General features: G+C 36.5%; 1 long non-coding RNA gene across 3 annotated transcripts in view; it reads right to left on the reverse strand.

Moving 5' to 3' along the window:
• The window catches only part of LOC142361460 (uncharacterized), a 67238-nt gene that overhangs the window by 1857 nt on the left and 43899 nt on the right, over nucleotides 1-21482 (reverse strand). The window lies entirely within an intron of this gene.

Here is a 21482-nt window from a genome sequence, read left to right on the forward strand (position 1 = left end):
AAGTGATCACTGTAAAGATATGGATAGGGTAATCTGGATAATCTGGATTTTAAACAGAACTGCTTTGTCTGCACTGCCTGGGGGCTTTATATGGCTCCATGGAAATGTTTGCAGAAAAGAAAACAGGAGATTTCTTTCTTGTACCATTTTTCTTCTTTTTCAGAAAAGCAGGCTTTCCGTCTCACATAAACTTTGCATAGCTTCTAAGATGATGCATACAATCATTTCTAATAGGGGCTGTAAATTGTATCTAAAGCACTACTGTACTGTCCTTTAGTATCTGAATTTCAATGAAGATTTCACCCCTCTTGCATGCTCATTTACTCTTCAACTGAACAGATTATTTTGTTTGTCCTCAATTAGTTTTCATACTGTAGAGTTCAGACCTTAAAAGTTTCCATCTCTTTCTTCTGGTTGTGAATTCTGATGATGTAGCATATATTTGGCTCTTCCTTTTCAAGAAAATTTTTCTAATGCTGAATTTTACATTCATAGTCTATAGCTTATTGCACATTATGTCCAACAAGATGGCCAGTGATTTTCTAATGATAACAACACTTTCATACCTAGTTGAGGTGTCTTGTGTGTTTTATTAGGCCCAGCCAACTGTATGATTTCTGTGAAGAAGTTTCAAAAAGATCTTCAAGGTTTTTGAGCTCCAGTGACTCAGAAAACCAATGTGAAAAATTAGGTTTGAGGACTTTTGACTGCTTCTCCAGAACATCAGTTCTTCCCTTCTACTTCTTGTTATATGCATGCAATTATAATTATATTGCATTATGAGAAATCACTGCTAGACATCAGAAACCAATGGAAATCTTTATATTTGGTATGCTTTTCAGGAAATGTATGAGAGCTAACATAATTCTGAGTTTCCTCAGAATAATTCTCTTTTTGGTAATCTTTCCTGAGAAAAACATGACAGCACAGACATTTACCCAGGATGTCCAACCATTCAGGTGGTATAGCATTTGCAGCCTATAATGAAATCATAGAATCACAGAATTATAGAAATGCCAGAGAAGTTTTCTATGCATCTGCAGACAAGCCAGCTGGCCCGTATCATGGGCCTTTTGCATCTTGGATTTCTTCAACCTGACATAGGCAGTGGCAATAGCCTGTGTAGATGCAGTAAGTCCTGTGGGCTTGGTATGAAGCACTGAAAATGCTCAGATTGCTGGCACAATGTACTGGACATACAAACCATAAAACTTTTTGTAGAATCTCTGCTGAGTCAACAGTTGGCGCATAACTTCTGATTCTCTCACAGAACTTAGATTTGTCTCCCTGAAGCACAGGCGCTTACAGCACAGACAACATCTGTACTAGGCAATCACAACTTGGTCTGCGTTCCACAGAGACAAACAGGTGTTCTGAGGTGTGGCTCACTTAACCAAACATAGCTGCCAACTTAATGCAAAATTAAGTGGACTCCAGATTCTGTTGAGTATGTTGACTAACAGTCATTGACTACGAAAAGAGCTTCACATGACAGGCTAAGCAGTGGACATATAAATGTTAGGGGAGATTAACTTAATGTTCTTTATTTGTGTGACACAGAACAGGGTCTAATGCAATAAGGATAATACACTCAAGTAAAACCTGCTTGATGGAATTATCTGATGTTTAATATACAACATGTATGTTTCAAATGTGAAGTATACTGGTGTTTATTTTGCCAAAATTAAGTAAACTTGAAAATCTAGAATCATTTCTGAATTATCAGTATTTTTTAATTTGTACTTACTTATCTACAGATAACTGCATGCTGTTTCACATAAAGTAGCTCATTTATCTGTTTTCATGCAAAGAAAATAATTTACTTGCTCAACTCAAAAGATTCCATGCACTATAAATACTCCTTTGTACATGCAGTTTTTTCCAGTCCAATCTCCATATCTACATTTGGTTCTGATATTTTTACTCCAAAAAATTTACTCTAAATGGTTTCTTTGTGGGAAATTCTACATTCAGAATTCACAGATGATCTACATGCATATAGATATTCTGTTTATTTAATTCTACATATATTAGTATACAAATACGGGTTTTACAACTCAAAAGACAGCATTATTAATTTCAGTATACCAATCTAACTAATGAAAAAAAATTTAAAAAAAGAAATGTAAATTTCAGCAAGGTTACAGTCACTTAAAAGTTCATCTGGAATGGTGATTGATTATCTCCTTTCATTGTGCTTGCCTGAGCTGATAATTTTTGCAATGGAATATTTGTATTTGTCAGGTTATTTCATATTTATATATATGAAATCACATAGTTTCATACACAGAAGCTTTAAATACTCAGCTTTTGTCTATAAGAAAAGTTTAACTGAAAAATGTTGACTGGTTATGGAATTGGAGAATGTGAGATGGATATAAAAAGCTCCTCTCTTAATCAGCCTCCATTGTTAGTTTGATTATCCAGGATAGATTTTAACAAATATTTCTAGTGTTATACTCCGCACTTCCCCTACGTTACTCTGCTGAGAATTCAACAGTGAAAATCCCACACTGAATTAAACAAAACAATCAAAAGAATAATGCCCATAGTAGATCAGTATGCATATGTCAATTAGTCAAGACTGTATAATTTTGAAACCATCCCAATTTATTTACTAAAAAGTGTATTAAGACTAGATTCTGCTTGTGTTCTACAGCCAGTCCACTAGAGCTTTGACCTTTCTCTTAGTTCTCTTTATCGATAATCCACAATTTCTAACAGATTTTTTGCACTGACACCATTTTGTGTTAATGCTCTTTCAGATAATGCTTGTATCCTCAGTTAGAGACAGCAAACAGCTCAGAAATTATACTACAGGTGTTAAAGCCATATGAAATGGGCTTTCTGCTCCTGGACCAATTCTTGTTTTCTTTAAGCAGAAATCACATCACTTCCCAAGTTGCTGAAAGGAAAGGACGTACAGAAATTGATTTGGCATCAGTTACATCTGTTTGGATTTGGAATATTTACATAACTTTAGAAGCAAATAATACTTTGAAAACATATTTTTTGTTATAAATTCTTTTTTTTTTCCATTAACAATATTCTACTTTGGCCACATCTATCGGGCTCTACCTGGCTTCGAGTATTCAGACTTCTGACTTATTTTGATGATTATAAATCACTTCTTCTTTCTCTCAACAAATAGCTATTCTATTAGTGATTTTTTAAGTCTACTGGAGTAATAGATCCCAAAACTTGGCATTCACTAAAAATGTTGAGAAATATAAGGGCAAGAGAAGGGAGGTTGTTTTGATAATCTGTCATCACACAAAATCATATATATATTTATGTTCGTCCTACAGAAAATACGGTACGCCAAAAAGTGAACTAAGCTCAGAAATGTACACATCAACTTGTGCCATCATTTCTAAGACTGCATTAAACTCGCCACTTGTTTATTCAGTATTAATTTTGTTGCACAATACCATATTTTGTTGCACAACACAGCTTCTAAAAACATGAAGAACAAGGATGTGATTAACTGTTCAGAACCATGAATAAATAACAAAGTAGTTAATACTGCATAAACAATCCTGTGCTAATATTCAGACACTTTTGCATATCTGACATGCTTTAGTCATTCACACTCATTATCTCAGTACAAAATACCAGCTGTGACATTGTAAAGAGGTTTTTAGTATGTTAGATTTGTTTAATCACATTCTGGAAACATTTTACTTGTCTGGTTTTGCCTGCTTACACTTCCACTTTTGCAGATTTTGGAGAGATGAATATAGAAAGCTGTGCCAGGACTCCTGGCAAAAGATAGCTCTGAGGGCTACCTTCAGTGGACGCGTGTTAGAGCAAGCCCTAAGCTGTACTAACTTGGAACAAGAAATCAGAGCTCAAACTAGATCCTAGCTAACTTCTCATGCTGCTCCAACCTGTGAAAAAAATCCAGTCTATTGACCCACACCGAACACAGTGGTTTGTATTCTACAGAGCAGCTAAATATGGTTGTGCCTGACACATGATAAACCGTAAAAGAAAGAGAAAACTGTTATTAGAGTGCCTTTGCAAAGAATTCAATAATCATATGTTGCACTGCCTATACAGCCAGTATACAGAACTGCCTAAATTACAAAGAATAGATACATATAATAATAAACATGAACAACAACAAAAAAACAGATTAGGGAGAACTAATTCATAAGGATTTTCCTGACTGAATTAAGCTGCTTGAAATAAAATGCCAGCAATCTCGCAGTGAACAGGATAAGTACTTTTTTTTTTTTTTTTGGCATTTGGTTTTGATACATCAGCCAGCCAATCCACCTTGCTGTCATTTCAAAACAAATGAAAGTGGGCATCCAAATATATCACCCACACTTGCTCTAACTCTGAAACAAATGTGGGCATCCAAATATATCACCCACACTTGCTCTAACTCTGAAACAAATGACAGATTTAATCAGGCTATTTTTCTACAAAGAAAATTGTAATCAAAATGCTGGAATATTTTTACTGAATAAATACAAATAACTGGAAAGTGTTTGCAAAAAACTTAACTTATGGCATATGTCACAAAAATTCAAAGTATTAAGGCACAGGGTTCGTGTAACAGGAAGAGATGTGCTTCTGTACAGTGGAACACTTGCAATTCTGCAACGCTCACTGCTCCTGTCTGCCCATTGCCATACCCTGCAGTGATGATATTGCCAGTTGTCGCATCCCTATGTTAATTAACCTGTAAGGAAAGTCAATATATGTGAGGACGGTGCTCAAGAAGCAATCCTCATACCATCACCTCTGTGACTGAAACCAAATAACTGGTTATTAAAAATAAATAAAATCTTCTAACACAAAGTTTTGTACTGCTAACTGCTTTGAAAAACTTTGTGGAGGTCCAGTATTCCACGGCTTAGACTGGAACAACATACATGTAAAGTAAAGTTTGTTCAAGATATGCTACAGGGAATTTTTTTTAAACTATACCTCTCTCTGTTCTAAACAGATTAAAACATCAGTTTTAAAAGGGGACAAGTAGATTTTACAACGCCACTTCTGATCACCACGTGTTTTATGTTCTACCAAATGACTGCCATACACATGAAAGAATGAAAAAGCTTCCGTCTTCAGCAAGAGAATACAAAAACTTCCCTCTCCAGGGAGCCATCAACGACACTTGCTTTAACATGTCATTTTAAGGTGAGAACAACGTTAATTCTACATTCTGCCAGACTGCTGAAATTTTCACCACCTTTCTTAGTGTTTCATCTTTACTAAACTACCAAGAGTTACTGAGTATGGAACCCTCACTAACTACAATTTTTCTTTGTATCCAAAAGCAACACTAAAAATTTCTTTGAGAGAAATTTGATGGGCATATTTAGGGATTATCGTACATTGCACTGAATGACTTGTCTGTGGATAGTTCTAATCTGCAAATAAAGACATTTGGTATTCAGTCTTGGCAATCTAAGATTCTCAGAAAAATCGTGCCTGTACATCTAGACAAAAACTGTCCTGATTTTTAAGGACATCAATATTGAAATCTGAATCTGAAATATGGATCTATTTCTAATTTTAAAATTTTTTTACTTTATTTACATTTTCCTGAATAAGTAAGTTTATTTTTCACTTGAACCTTACCCTTTCTGGAGAGAAGCAGGTTTCTAGACTTCTGTACCTACCTTAATACCATAACATCACTAATTCCTATGAACCATATGCTCTGGCTCGCACATTGTGGGTGTTTTAAATGCTAATACTGAAACTCATCTGGTGGTTCATCCTGAATGTCTACAACATTACATTCTGGAGAGTAAAGTTCTAATTAAATCACAAAGAAAGAACTATTTTTTTGTTTATGTAACAGCCATTATATACATTTTATAGAGTGTTTGATTAAATCTTAGATTATCTTAAAATGGAAAAGCACTGTCAGCCTTTCCCTTTTTACTTAGACATCCACTTGAAATATTCTACAGATGAAGCACAACAGGAAGACATGATCTCAGCTCTTTCATCATGGTCTGAAGCTGTCATTTTGGTCAAAGTGAGCCTTCAATACCTCAGTAAGCACAAGGAAAATATGTTCTGAATAAGGAACAATATTTTATACCATTTTATAAACCCTATCAGGGACATTCAGCTGAGGTGTATTTCTAGAGCTCTGATTTTCTTAAACGGACCAAATTACTGTAAGTCATCTCTGGACAGATCTGCTGTAATGACAAGGCATTCCCAAATGTAGCAACACTGGCAGTCAACTCAATTCCTATGTTCCCCACAAAATCCCGATTAGGAACAAAAAGAGTATTGGTGCTCTGGCTCAAAGTATGATTGAGAAATAAGAAATCCATATAACTGCATCTTCAGATCTAGAAATTAGACCATTTGCAATAGAAATCAACATTAATCTTTTTTTTTGCCTTAATAGAATCTTCTGCTACCATTAAGAACAGGTTGGTTACAAGCTGAAGAGTCCAAGACATATGTCATGCTAAGAGAAATGGACTTTTCTTTGCTGTTTTGGGAGGTAATAGGAAGTTTATTTCAAAACTTACTTCATGGTTTTTCAAATGTTTTTAAAGCTACATATATTTCTAAAGCTCCAAATCCCAAAGTTAAGCATACTACTCCTTCAGTGTCAAATTATGCCTTAATATTTTAATATAATTTTATTTTTTTTCAGTGGGTATGAATTCTGCACATGAACAACAGAAGATGGGACTGAACCCAACAAAGCATTTAAAACTATGCTAACTTTTAAGCAGTAGCTGTTCTGACTGCAGAGGTCGAATCAGTATTTGAAACGCTAAACTACTTAAAATCAGACTGGTACACTTACTGACTGGAAAAAAGCTATTCAAAACTGACATGCAAAATATTTAACTGTACGTAGTTCTTTTTTAAAGTACACAAAAAAAAAATCACATACTCTTTGCTCCCAGATGTAATGTGTACACACACATGCATACTTATTCTCCTAGCACAGGACACAGACACAACAGGGATGAAACTCTGCTGGAACTTCTAGACATGACAGCAACTTTCTGACATTCAACTGAGTACCTCTATGAAATATTAGATAACTTCTGATTCAGTGTACATCTCTCTATATTAAATATTCTATGATATCCTATTAGCATAAATATAACATTGACTTTCTGATTAAATGATTAAATTCATGCTGATAAATTTTTATTATTCATTACAATTTTGAATGAAAACTACAGCTTCATTTTAAGCAAAATTTAAAGACAGAACTACCTAGGAGGAACTAGCAGACAGTGAGGCGAACCTGATGTAGACCATACGGTAGGTCAAAATGTGCCTCCCTGGGCTTTGGTTTCAGTTGTATCTTTGATTGTGACTGGCATAAAGCCAAATATATCACTGTGTTAGAAACTAGTACAGCGCTTCCTTCATCTCTTTAAAATGACAAATGCTTTCAGTAAAGAAAAATACATGGGACTTGATTCTGTTGCCCACGTATATGTATCTTGTTCTACCTGAAGTGCCTCGGATATCTGGGATGTTGCTGCTGCACTGTTAGATTATGCTTAGGGGTTTATGGGATACCCGTGGCAGCTGCAGGCCTGGCAGGATACGCTGGGACATGTAGCGGCACTGAATGCTTATGCGAGGCCAATCGAGTCATACCTTTAAAAGCAACCATGACATAATTTTTCAGATGAGAAGTGGGACTTGGAAGCTGTTCTACTCTTTTTTTTTTATTGACAGAGGCTTGCATTTTTGCTCTTGGATTATATCTGGTGGGTTTGTGAAGATGGCTGAACCCAATCCTCTAGTTCCAGACTCTTCCTACCAGTGGTATCCTGTGACACAGTAGATCAATGCTTTTAATCCACCTTCTGGGACTGCTTAAAGAAAATGTTTTAAGGAATTGTTGCAGAAAACTCACAGTTCCTGAATGCAAAGGCATTTGTAAATAAGTAACTTAAGAAAACACAGCTCTGTTAAGCTATGTACTGTTAGAATTTGTAATATACAAATTCTGCCCAACTATTTGCTGATTTTCAGCAATCAAGCAATAGTGTCAATAAATAAATAAATAAATAAATAAATATTTCACAGCTCAATGGTCATATTTTGATAACTTAGTGATACTTGTATCACTTCATTGTAGAAAAAAAGCAGAAAGGTGCAAAAATCAAAAGTTTAATGACTTGTGGCACAGAAGTAACTAAAATACTTAGGTCCCTATGCTGTATGTACCAACTACCAGGAAGGGTAAGAAGGAAGAAGAGAGTCTGCACACACAGTTGCTTCTGAGGCCAAAACCAAAGGCAGAGCACTCAACTGCATGGCACAGAAGCTCTAATACACTAGTGAAAAAAAAGGGTTGGAATTAGTCGCTCTTCATCCAGCTTTCCCTCCCAGGCAAACCTGTAGCACAGCACAGAGCAATTTACTGTCAGAAGACAGCAGTGAGTTGTGCAACTTCCACCCCGTATTGTGAAATCTCACTGGAGCTCCGTGACCCCCACTCTGCCGAGCTCTCCTGGGATCTCTGCGAGGCTGCTGACCACGGAACAGACTTCCTTCGCTTCCAGCATGCTCTGCCCTCCCGCCTGCGCTCGGGCTTTAGCAGTGAACTTTTGCCCCCATCTTAGATGAAAACAAGCAGAAAGGTTGTAAGATTTCTACCGTCCTGTAAATGTGGCTGCTAGGCAGGGCAGAGGTTGCTGTTAGCTTGGATGCAGAATAGTGTGAGGGAGAGTATAAAATAACAACTGGTAGGTTATACACAATCTGAATAATAGTTACCCAGCTTTTACACACCACTTCTCATTTGTAGGCCACGTGACATTTTTTAAAAAAAAGGATCATGTTTATCCTCACTTTATAGATGGAGAAAAAATTTACATATTTCCCAGGATCACAACACAGTTTAAACAAGAACCAGAAGAGAAGTTAGACCTTCACTGCCAAACCTATGTCCTGGAGACCAAATAGCTACTCCTGCAATTTCTGAACAAGTAAATTTTAATGAGATGTTGACATAAGAGTTATTTTACTTGTTCTTCAGGTTAATTAAACTTTTCTTTTTTTTAAATAATGGCATTATAATATTGCCCTACACTGACTGTAAAAATAAAAATCAATCATCTTTCCCAAAACAAACCATAATAGCATAATGTAATACTCTGCGGCTTAGTTTCTTCAAACTGTTAGTTGCCTGGACACTGCAGTAACTAACACACACTCAGAAAAGTCTCAGCAGCTACAGAGTATAGTGTTAATTTTATATGATCAAGATGAATAATGTTGAAAACAAGAACAGCTGAATTTTCATAAGCTTGATAACGCATCCATTGTCAAAGGCCGGACACAAAGTTGAATCAAATTACAGGGAATGTTCCTTCACCTAGCAGGCATGATGAAGGAGATAACACACTAACATTAAGATGAGAAATACAGATTTCTGTTCAACAGCCAGCAATCTGTGTGTATTCAGTAAGGGCTGTCATAAAGAGGTTGCCAAAAATCAATCAGCTTCAAGAAACAAGAGCATGGCTGCAAATATTTTGTGTAGTTTGGAGATCAAGTAGCATGACAATGGGTGAAATATAGAATATAGTGCAGTCGGAATTCAGCTAATTACTAACCAGCACTTTTGACAGCAGGAATACACTAACTGGAGTAACAAGCTTGTTTTATAAAGAAAGTAACATGACTTTATAAAGGAAGTAACATTCCTATGTGAATACAAAAAAGAGGAGATATTCAAGTATTACACTGAGATGATAGCTTCCGAAGAGGAGAGTATAAGAGATATTTTTCCTAATGAAGGAAGGAGAGTGGCCGAGATCTCAAAAGAAAACTAAGCAGTTCACATTCCATCATAGTACATTCATGGTGATGGTACAGCATGCCTAAGGAGCTGGACAGAAGAGGTAGATATAGATTCAAGTCCACAAAAGAGTAGGTTTGACCCATATTGCAGTACTGGTGATAGCAACTGTATTTGAAACAAAACATGAAGCGGAAGTGTCAAGAAAAGCTCAAGAATTAGCCAAGAAATACAGAAATAAATGATGCCACAATTGAATGTAATTGAGATTAACACCTGATTGGAATATAACTTTTTGACTGGGGAAAAACTTTAGGCTTTGGAAATGCTTTTGGAAACACCAAGCTTTGCATTTGGAAACACCAAGCTGCAGTTGTGAACCCTCTTTTATGTTTGACTTCTCATCTTTCAATCTGTGTTCCACAAGTCAAGTTCTTCCCTGAAGTATGCAGTGGAATTCATGTTGTACTAGATACAGAATTAAGATACCTTAAAACAGAAAGAAAGTCAAGCATAACGAAGTCCTATATAATTTGAAAGTTATTGACTTGGGATAATGAAAAGCAAGAAAAATATCCCTAAATTCATGTGGCAGTCTTTCTAACTAGGATGATTGATTTTATTTCAGTTCTCATTCTATTCCAGACACATTCAAAACTAGATGCATGACTGTTCAAGACAACATTCCTTGCTAAAAAGGCCTTACAGGATTTTACAAGTGAATTAATTCTGATGGATGCACGAAATTGTGAGCAGATTTAATTTTTTATACCATGTCTGGTGTGTCTTTTGTACATTTGATTCTTAAAATCCTTTCTTCCAACACGCTAATGAAAGCAAGACCTGTACTTTGCTGCATGTAGGCATGAGTTAGACAGCATTTTTGAATCGCACCTTTAGCTGTGTCCCTCACGTAAGTGATTAAATGCTCATTTTACTGATACTGTGGGTCTAAGTACGTTCTTCTTATTGAACACTTTCAGATTTCATACTGTTTAAATAAAAATTGCTACACAACATTGTTTCTATCATAAAACAATTCATGAGCAATTCAAGTTTAAGAAAATGCCTTTGAGCTACTGAAAACTTTAATATAGAAGACAGGAAGGAACGTATAGTTCCTGCTAGAAGCTTCTATTATACAGAACTCACCTCGTGCTCCAGTTACTATCTTCAGGTAACAATGCATTTAGGAACTCTGTTTAAAAATGCTAGTTTTGCTTTGGTACATAGTTAAAATTTCTATTAAGTTCAGATCTTTTTTTTTTTTCAAATGACCTCTTTATTAATTGAGTTTGCAAAAAGGGTTTTATAGAGCAACAAACAACAGAACATTCAGAACAAACAACAAATATATTTTGATTACTACTATCCAATAAGTTCTTCGTTGAAATATTGCAAATAGAGGAAATATTAACATTAAGCATACAATAAAAAGAAGCTGTATGTACTTCACCAAAACTAGAATTTGAAACATTTATAAATATATGGACACTTTGAAGTGCTTTTAAGGAAGAAAGAATAAAACCCATGAAATATGAATAAATATGATGTTTCGATACTATAGAAATGCTGTGACCTAACAAGATTTAATTATGTTTTCAAGTAATTCTGCTGCCTTTTTGTTTCCTTGTTTTCTATGTTACAGTCTCAAGAATGAATCTACATCTTCTCTGATGGCTTTCATTTTTTAAAAATATTTGTCAGAAGACTGTTAAGGAAAAGTTGTTCACCTAGAAGCAGCCTAAGAACTGTTCGCTTTGATTAAGCAAGATAAATTCTTAGAAGACAACAACAGCAGGCTTCATCATGATTTACAGCTAAATCATCTGTTATAACTAAAAGAAAAAAAAAAGAAGTGGAGACGGATTCAGAGACAATCTATGAGAATATGTTTACACCCCTTATCGGATGAGTTTCTCTGCTCCTGTCATTTTACTCATCATGTATTGGTAAATGGCATTAAGTTCCATAAAGGGTAGTAAACCATATTTAATTATTTTTCCAGGAAAATATTTTCAAATTAATTTATATTGCTAAGCATAGGAATTTTGAAGTTTATGTAAGCACCTTAATTTAATATTGTTAGTTTTATAAAAGCTTCCCAAAATAGTCGACTATAGAAAATAATATTATGATCCAATTCCATTAATCTGGATATAGACCATTGTTTTCCATCCTTGCAAATTCAACTTTATCTTTTTTTTAATCTGGGATACATTAACATAAGGTATCTCTGCCATATATGCAGTGGTGTGAATTCTTCAGTCCAGAAAAACCTACCTCATACTCTGCACTTTATTGCCAGATAATAATTAGGAAGACTAATTAATTTAGTACATCTTACATGCCAAATTACATTAAAAGCATGTCAAAATAACAAGAAACTAAAACACTCAGATGTTAGAAAATTTGAGTACGGAATTTTTTCCCTTTGTGTATTATGTATGATAGTCTTTAATTTACCTACTATATTTTTCAAATGGAACTTCTATCAACAGCTAATTCTTAAAGAATGGTTCTTAATTATGTTCTTTTATTGTCAATGCTCAATGCATGTGCCCAAGGCTAGGTTATTGCCCACTGTTAAAATCTGTTTTAATTCCAGGATTAACCCCCTCTTTTTTTTTTTTTTTTTTTTCTGGTATTAGAATACATCATTATATAATGCTTATTTTAAACTCTTTATGGGCTACAGGAAAATAAGGGCACATTTTGCACCACTTGTCACCTCACCAGCAGTTGCTTTTATCTATTCCTTGTTATTTAGAATTTCATCCCTGCATTAAACAGTCACAGTCAGAGGAGCTTGGTTTATACCTTGTCCAGGGCAGGGTAGGACCCAAGAACCGCTATGCTGCATCTCCTCTAGTACCTAGTACTGTGTGTGTGTTCTGAATTTTCTTAACAAAAGCCAACATGACTGGATGTCTCAGAAAATGCAATTCCAGGCATCCTTTTTTAAAAATAGTGATACCCTTTCACTTCTATTCTTATCATCAGTATGCTGCACAGATTGCACGGTGCCATCATCAACAATTTAGAGAGATACGTACCTATAAACGAAAATCTGACCTCCCAGAGAAGAATGCTCTACTCTTCAGGCTAATGTTGCAGTATTCCCTTCTGCACAGCAGGATTAATAGTGCCAGAAGCAAAGTTTTGCAAGAGAGAGCATGACTTTGTCTTAACAGTTAGCAGACGATCCTGTTCCTGTGTGGAAAGAAGATGCAACTCTGCCCTTTAATTATGGGGCTGGAGTTGCAGAAGAAACAGGATTTACGAACCTTCCAGGTGAAGCCTGCTGAAAAGCCCATGAGTCTACCTTGATGTCCACCAAGACAGACATGGCAAAGCAACAGCAAGTAACCTTTGCGGCTTATGTAGTGATGGCTGTGTTAGGCCAGGCACAGTTAAGGCACGCAGAACATCATCTATGCCATTTGGGAATCCTTGGAAAGAAAAAGCCCATACGACTTTACAAGTTTCATCCACTCAAACTATTTAAAGGAGAATTTAGAAGGCAGTCTTGGAAACCCTGATCACCTCTTTTCCAAAAAGTGGATTTGCCTCTCTGACATTGATTAGTCACCGATCAGTAGGAGTCACAGGTTGTAAAGCTCTGTAGGAAGATGTTACTCTCTTGGACACAGATTCTTGGATCAGAAACCAGGATATAAATAAGTAATTTGAAACCAGACTACAAAATTCTGCTCATTTTTTATTCTATTTTGGCTTGGAGAATTTTAAATCTTTACAACAGCACAGCTTTCACAGAAGAGTTACACACACGTATATAGATCCATGTAAAAAGGTCACTCTTGAGGAAGGTAGAAAACTATGGCATGTAAACTATCTTCTACAGATTACACCACTCATGGAGGGGAAATTGAATCTAGGTCAATTAGATGAGATCTCTAATCACCAGGAAAAAAGGAGAAAATATTACCTATGCAAAAATGAGCTTGCCTGTACCTCCACTGCCTGTTTATAACAAAATTACTTATTTTTGGAGAAAGGAAGGGCATGAACACTTTTTAACAGGAGAAAACCACATGCTATACAATCATCTTCATGCTTAACCCATATCTTTCAGATAGGTTATCTGCTCAAGTAGAGCATTCTGGCCTGGGCACATTGATGCTAAATGTTCAGTAACTTTGTGGTCTGAGATGGACTGATTCCTCTTTGAGACATCTAATTTTGTCCATACATCAAATAAGAAGGCTGAATGTCTCACTCATTTTGGACTCTGTTACAGAGCAGGTGCCTAGAACAGAAGCGGCACAATCCACGGCACTGCAGCACAGAAATTCTGTTTTGGATACGTTCCAGCCTTACTCTTATTCTGATGAGTCAAACAAATTCAAGCATTGCTCATGTACAACATTGTTTTCTGGACAGACCTCTGAATAGATGTTTATTATTAATATTAATATTCTCCAGCTTATTTTTAATAATACCAAGAAATTAACTTCAAATTATAAAGTTTGGTATTCTGTTTAGTGGAGGAGTACTGGGCCTTAATCTGACTACATGCAATTAAATTTTGGGATGACCTTTACAGAGTATTTACACAAAAATTATTTCTTTTTCACTTGCACTCATAGTAAGCAGTACTGTCAAAATTATCTACCTTTGTTCTGAAAGATTTCAAGCTATAGTTTCAGTAAGACTGATCTCTATCAATGACTAATTAATCACAATCATTCAAAAACTGGAAGGTGAGAGTACAGAGGTGAAGGTTATTTGACCTTACTTAACCAAAACAGAAATGTAACCTGAGTACCTCATTTGATCTTTTAAATCAATAGATAAGGAGCATATTGCTTTATCAGCAGAGAATTCCCATGAATAGTAAATAATTTCTGTTTGCTTTCCCTTATCTCTTCACACAACAAAATTTTAATCACAAAACTCCCAAATAATTTTGGGAATAGAAAATCTAGAGTGTTTTTTTAAAGCGGTAAAGAACCATAAGCATCAAAGCAATAAAGTACTATAGCTGTTTACCTCTACAATTGTATAAACAAATCAAACGGGCTTATTTTCAGGCATTGATAGGATGGAAATAGCAACGTTTTCTTTCCATGTCTCTCAAACCTCAAATTATATGTCTGCATATGCAAAAACAAGTATGCAAGAATTGCTCAATTGACATTCTTAGTGAGATGAATTTCACCTGGGCAAAAATTGAGTAAATGGTCAGTGTCTGGTTCAAGATGTTTTAATAGTATCTTTCATATAAACGTTACTTTTAAACCATATGGGTTTATGACAAAATAAAGCTAAATACGCATTGTAAAATGCATTTAGTTGAAGCATCTTACACAGTCCATGGGTTCCTGGGCTTCAGCAAGACAGAGAATTCCTGGGGTCCCTTGACACTCAAGAAAAATGCACTTTTAGAAAGGTTACTATGTTATATTCACCTTTAAAAGCCAAACAGCAAATCCAGGTGGGGCAGCAGTATGACTTTGCTTCCCTCTTACTGCTTCCATGCCTTGAAAGATCGGTTAGCTAGTACCCCAGGGGAATTCACAAAACTGAGGCTACAATTTCGACAAATTACAAATTAGGTGAAACCTGTCTGCAGACCCTATCTTTCACTTCTTATAAAATGCTTGACAGATTAACCCTACAAAAAATCTGCTCACACAGCAAACAGATTTCTAGTTTTCTCAGCAATAATTTTGTATGTTTCTTGTTAGAATTTGCTTTATGTCTGTATTATATCTAACTCCTAGAAAAATATTTCAAGAGAGTAGTTTGCGTTGTTTATGATCATAAACTGCTATTGTCTCAGTCTGAGTTGCCACAAGAACATAAGAATGCCCCGGAGGTCCAATTAGCTCGTTATCTTTTCACAGGTAGTAACCAAAACCAGATACCCAGAGGAGAATGTGAGAACAGATCAGTCATTGTTCTCTCATAGGGACTTCTAGCCTCCAACAACTTCCAACTTCTGTAATATCACCCTGCAGCTGTCTGCTTTCCAGGTGGAAAAGCCTTATCTTCCTCAGCTTATCCATAACTTTCTGGATGTGTTCTAATCTTTAGATCTTCCTTATCACTTTTCTCCTATTTTTTTTTAATACTGCTACCTTCTTAAATGAAACCATGGTGGGAGAGCAACGGGGTGAGGGAACCAGAACCGTACACAATACTCAATAACATAATAAATGCTCAGTAACCTAAGGCATAGTCATAGGCTTGGGTTTGTAATTTGTAAGTAAAAATTTAGAGAAAGTGACTACCTGCCTTCTTCATCACACTTCACATCTCTTGCAGGCATCACCACTCATTTTACAGAAGGCATTTTCAAACGTTTCAAATCTGAAGCAGAACTCATCTAAAATGCATATGCAATATGTGAAGTTCAAAAGGGTATACAACGGCTCCAAAAGCAAAAAAAAAGGTGCATCTCTGCTCTTCAGTGACCTCTAATTCAGACCTGGACCTAACTATGTCTTTTTCTAAGAGCCAGTGAAAGAAGTCTGCTCTCTGTACAAAAGCTATGTGGGCTGTCTGCTCTCTGAGTTGGTCCTGACTTTCACACATGACATCAGTAGCAAAACAGGATTAACAGAGATGACAGCATCTTGTTAAACCTTTGATGTTCAGTGATATATTTACATGCACATTGCAAGTTCCCACATAAAAATGTCCAGTCTTAACTGAAACTTTTGGCTTGCTAAAGAAAATCTAAAACAGAAGAGGCACTAAGACTAACAAGACTTTCATACATAAGAGGCAATCCCTTTAGGTTAAGGATTCAAGAAAAGTTTATGCCCATTTACATGTACCATGCCTCTCTAACTGATAAAATAATTTCATGTTTATACATTTCAGTTATATTTCTGATATTCAGCACAGTAACTAACCAAGTCCTTTGCTATATTTAAAAGAAAAACCAAACCCTATGCTAACATCTTTCAATATAGCAGTAGAGAAATGTTTACATTCCTAAAATTGTAAAGTGAGAGAACATGAATAAAACACTTGATTTCTTTCAGATTTGATGTCTGCTTGGGTGTTACCAACACTAAAAGCAGTATCTAGAGCAGTCAGTTAATAATCTGTGATTTACAATCAGTGCTTAATAGCGGCTGAACCAGTCTGGGTTTTGTCCATAGAATTTCATGAGCTCTAAACTAAAGGCTTTCACAGATTGCTTTAATTAGACACTTGAGGCCTGATTTTCAAAGGAATGCTCCATAACTGACTGTACATTATGAATGTCTGCCTGGTTATTCACTTTCCTATGTCCTTAATGGGAGATCTAGTTGTTCCCTTCACAATTTAAGTTCTCAGCCGATCATAATTTCAAAAGAAAAAGCATTCCCAGAAGTTAGTCATTTTCAATTAGAAACAGTCAAGTGGACCATTTGCTGCTAATTTTAGACTCCTAATTTGCTATGGGAGTTCTGCCACCTAAATACGTAATAGGTGCTTTCCCTCTGAGCAGAACACTGAAGATATTTTCTTCAACAATGACACTTCTTCAGCTAACAAACATTACATGTAAATTTACGTTTTTTAACATCATTTTCTTGTAGGCAAAGCGGTTTCTATTTTTTTTTTCTGGGCACTTAATGTTTTTTTATAACTTTGTCAGAAATCTACTTTGTAAATTAGTTTATTCTCACTAGCTTATTTTCTATGTCCTAGCTCTCACTGGAGTCCTGTTGGATTGTACTATTCAGCCAACAGATTACAGATAATGGCAGTTTAAATTGCGTAAGACAGTACCACAAGAATATTTATAGATTCAGTGAGGAAGGTGGAGACATCCAGCACAACAGAGCATACTGGATCAATTTTCTTTCTGTGCTGGCATTGTGGACTGGTTAGATACAAACCAGTTTGTTCCTAATAGCTTGCTCAGTGGTGCAAACAGTACACTCCTGCTCTGTTCTTAAGACAATTCTCTCTTAGAGACTGTAGGGTTTTGTGGTGTGACAATGCTTTGTTTGTGTTCAAGCTAGCAGAGTGTCTCGACACCTTTAGATTGCCGCAGCACACGTCTACACTGATAGACTTGAGATTTGACTAATCCCACTAGAAAATATCTAAAACACGGTCTACATTTTGCTACAGCTGTCTGTCGCCAGACAAATGTTTTCTGTCTGCAGAAACAATCCAGAAAGGATGAACGTAAGGAAGAGTGTGGTCAAGAACAAGACTGACAACAGCTATGCTGGATTTTGTTGGGTTATGCGACAACAGATCACCTGCACACCCACAGAGGAGCCCAGAGAGACAACGGCCCCTCACAGGAGCCACCAGCCCAGTAACAGCCTATCTCCAAGAGCACAGGGGTGCAATGGCAGTTGGGAACCCAGATTAAGGACTCTGAAGGAACAAACAACTTCTCTGGGCCCTTTCCAGGCCTGTCCCAGCAGAGCCACAGCCCCAATGTCTGGGTGTGAAACCCATCATGATAAATCATCTGGAGCAGCTCTCCAGACCACCTTTTGGTCTAAGGGGATTTGCTACCTAGGGATGTGGGACACACCATGGGATGCTAGGGAAGGGGATTTTGGGATTGCACAGGATTTTTGCAGGATGTTTAGGGATGGAATAGAAGATGGGGAAAAGGGAGTGGTTTAGGTGATTTAGGGAGGAACAAGTGTGGGAAAAGAAAGGTAAGAGGATAAAAAGGGCTGGGCGTGTGTGAACAGATCATTGCAGTCTGTCCTGTCTTCTTACTAAGTTCCTTTCTGAGTCTTTCCTGGGTGGGAAGGTCTCTGTTCTGTCTGCACTGGGAACTGGGAAATCTTGGCCAGCTGTGTATGTGCAGCAGTTTGTACTCACAGCTGGAGCGGGGCTGCAGCCTCTGGGGCTCGTGTGTACAGGTGCCCGCAGCTGGGGAGACTGGGATCCAGGGGCAGCTACTGGGCAGACTGGGTGTCTGAGCACAGCTGCTGGAGGGACCCACATATGTTTATGTGTAAATGTGTGTGTGTGTGTGTATTCTCCATAGCGGACCTCCACCCTCCTCAGCCAGAGAGGGGAGCAGGATGAGGCTGTTGGTGCTGCCTGTGCTCATGCGAGCGCGCTGCGTGTCTGTGATGCGTGCAGCCGGCCGTGCGTATGTGCCGCGTGTGTAGCTGCTCTATGTGTGTGTGCCTGCTGGGAACACTCCCTCGCTGCTGATCGGACCTGGGGACACGGAGCCGCAGCAGCCTTGCCTCTCTCTGGCTGATGGATCTGGCATGATGGATCCTCCTAACACAGTTAAAGGCATTTTTACATCATCTTATAACCATATTGATTTGGGAAGCAATATAGTGACAAAAAAAATCATTTAGAAGTCGTTAATGACTCCTGCACCAACCCAGGAGAAAGAAAAATGACAATTTTTATGGGCAAGTAGTCTTCCTTGTCATGTATTTAGTAATATAGAAATATCTTTTTTTTTCCATTTCGAGACCAATACAATCTTTGCAGTGTTTCAGCCTTCGCCTCATACTTCTTTCAGTTCTAGAAAGTCAATTATTATACTGATAATCTCTTTTTCACAGAGGAAGAGAAACAAAGTAGTTAGAAAATAATGCAGTACATTAAAGAAATGAGAAATAAGATAAATGCTATCTGCCATTTCAGATAAGAAAATAGAAAGGAGGTCACTAGCTTACTTGCAAAAACATTTGTGTAGAAACAATACAGGACTAGAGGAAAGGTGGAGTATGATTCTGGCATGATCTATCACTCTTAGTACTCTCTTGTGCCTGGTACTTTGGAAGGGTAAAGTACCTTTGATTAAAACTAAGTTTAAGAAGTAATTTAGGTTTATGGAAACAGAGAGAATACTAAAATATATTGCTAAGTACACTGCTTATTCAGGTCTCTGACATTCCTAATTTGGCAACAAATGCTAGTGGGTACTTTCTGTTTTGATTTTGTAACCTGATTCTGCAACTTGATCCCCATAAAATGGGAACAGCAATATCATCTCATGTCATGTAGCCTACATTTACAATAAATGCCCGAGTGCCTGTGAAACACTCAACTATTCTAAGGAAATCAGTCATCTGAAAGTCCATAGCAAAACATATGAGCTTTCCTCAAATGGGGTTTGAGTAAATTTAACAAATAAAGCTATGGACCATTTTTAATTATGGTGTTTAAACAAATACTGAATATTTGTGTACTGAATGATATTTGGAATATTTTTGAGGAAAGTTAGCACATGTCTCTGTAATTAAAATCTGTATCTCCATTGAAGCTGCACAAAACCCCTAAATGTTAATCTTCAAATTCTTGGCTTCACAACATTATTATTCTACTGCAATGTTCTTCAAACCAGCAGATTAACTCCTGCCCGCCTCCTTCCCCAGCAATTATCTCATGATATTGTTCACCACATGGACTCCACATCAGGACTTCTTACTCTACCATTCATGCATGCTTTTTTTCCCTCTAGGGAGCAGGTACACTAAGAATGTAACGATTATGCCAGTTGGAAAATAGGTAATGAAAGAGTTCATCTGCCATTTTAAAAGCACTGTTCAGATACTCAAAGTAGGGTCTTGGAGCAGAATATTTTCCTAAAAGAATACATAAAGCTGATCAAATACACACCTACATTAAGAATAAAATATTATATCTGAGATTTCATCTAATCAATTCACCCTACTTGCACTCCTTCTCCCTCAAGAGTTCAGGATTTAACCTAGTATCAGAGAGTAAATCCTTCCATGTCAGCTAATTCTTATGTGCCTATGAGATATAGTGCAATAGCGGGTATTTGTTTTTTGCAACCATAGTGATGAAATGTGTTTATTGGCTAAGGCCGTAAGAATTCAATGCGAGTATCTGCCTTCAGTTAATTTCAGAAAATCTGAACAGTCCTCTAACACCAAATAACAGGGATTTGGGGAATAGAACTACAAAACAAGTTTTGCAAAATTTTTCAGATATCTGTCTACCAATCTGACTTTTTGATTAATTGAAGAAAAAAAACGATTTATGAAATCCAGAAAGACAACAAAAATCTAATTATCTTACAGGTTCTTTATTTAGCGCTGTATTAGGAATGAGTTTTCTTTGAAATACTTCAAATTCTTATTCTTGAAGACATATTTTACTTCTGCTAGCAGCTTAAGCTTCTACATCTGTAATTTTTAGATCAGTCTTATCAAAAGTTGACAGAAATTACCAGATGAAGTTTTCTTGCTGTTAATGTTGTGTTGCAGCAAATTTTAAAATATAAATGTTTAAGGGAATTTTGGAATTGGAGTGTTTGTTCCTATTTGACAATCCAAATCTCATCATCCATCAAAGTCAATAAGACTCTATTAGACAGTTGGTCAGGCTCACAATGAATGGCAGATGCTGTATATAAGATCAACATTGAAAAGATGATATCACTCAAGAAAGGTTGCCAAAGACTCTCAGCATCTTTGCATAGAATTACATAGAAGAAAATGTTAAGAATGTTAAAAAAATGTAACATGCAACAAATCTGTACTGAAAAACAATAAAAAAAGAACAATCCATGCCTGGTGCCAAAGTTACTAAAGCCCAGACTTAATTTACTGGCAAAAATGTTTTCACTTTAGTGCAAATGAAAAACAAACAAAATCTTCCTATTCCGGCATGACTTAAAATGTTTGGGGGTACAGAAACTGCAATCATGGTGTCAACTAAAACCTTCATGGCAGTTGTAGATTCCTTCACTTTAATAATTTACATTTCAGTGACCTGT

The sequence above is a fragment of the Opisthocomus hoazin genome, chromosome 5 (assembly GCF_030867145.1).
Source record: "Opisthocomus hoazin isolate bOpiHoa1 chromosome 5, bOpiHoa1.hap1, whole genome shotgun sequence".
Taxonomy (NCBI): Eukaryota; Metazoa; Chordata; class Aves; order Opisthocomiformes; family Opisthocomidae; genus Opisthocomus; species Opisthocomus hoazin.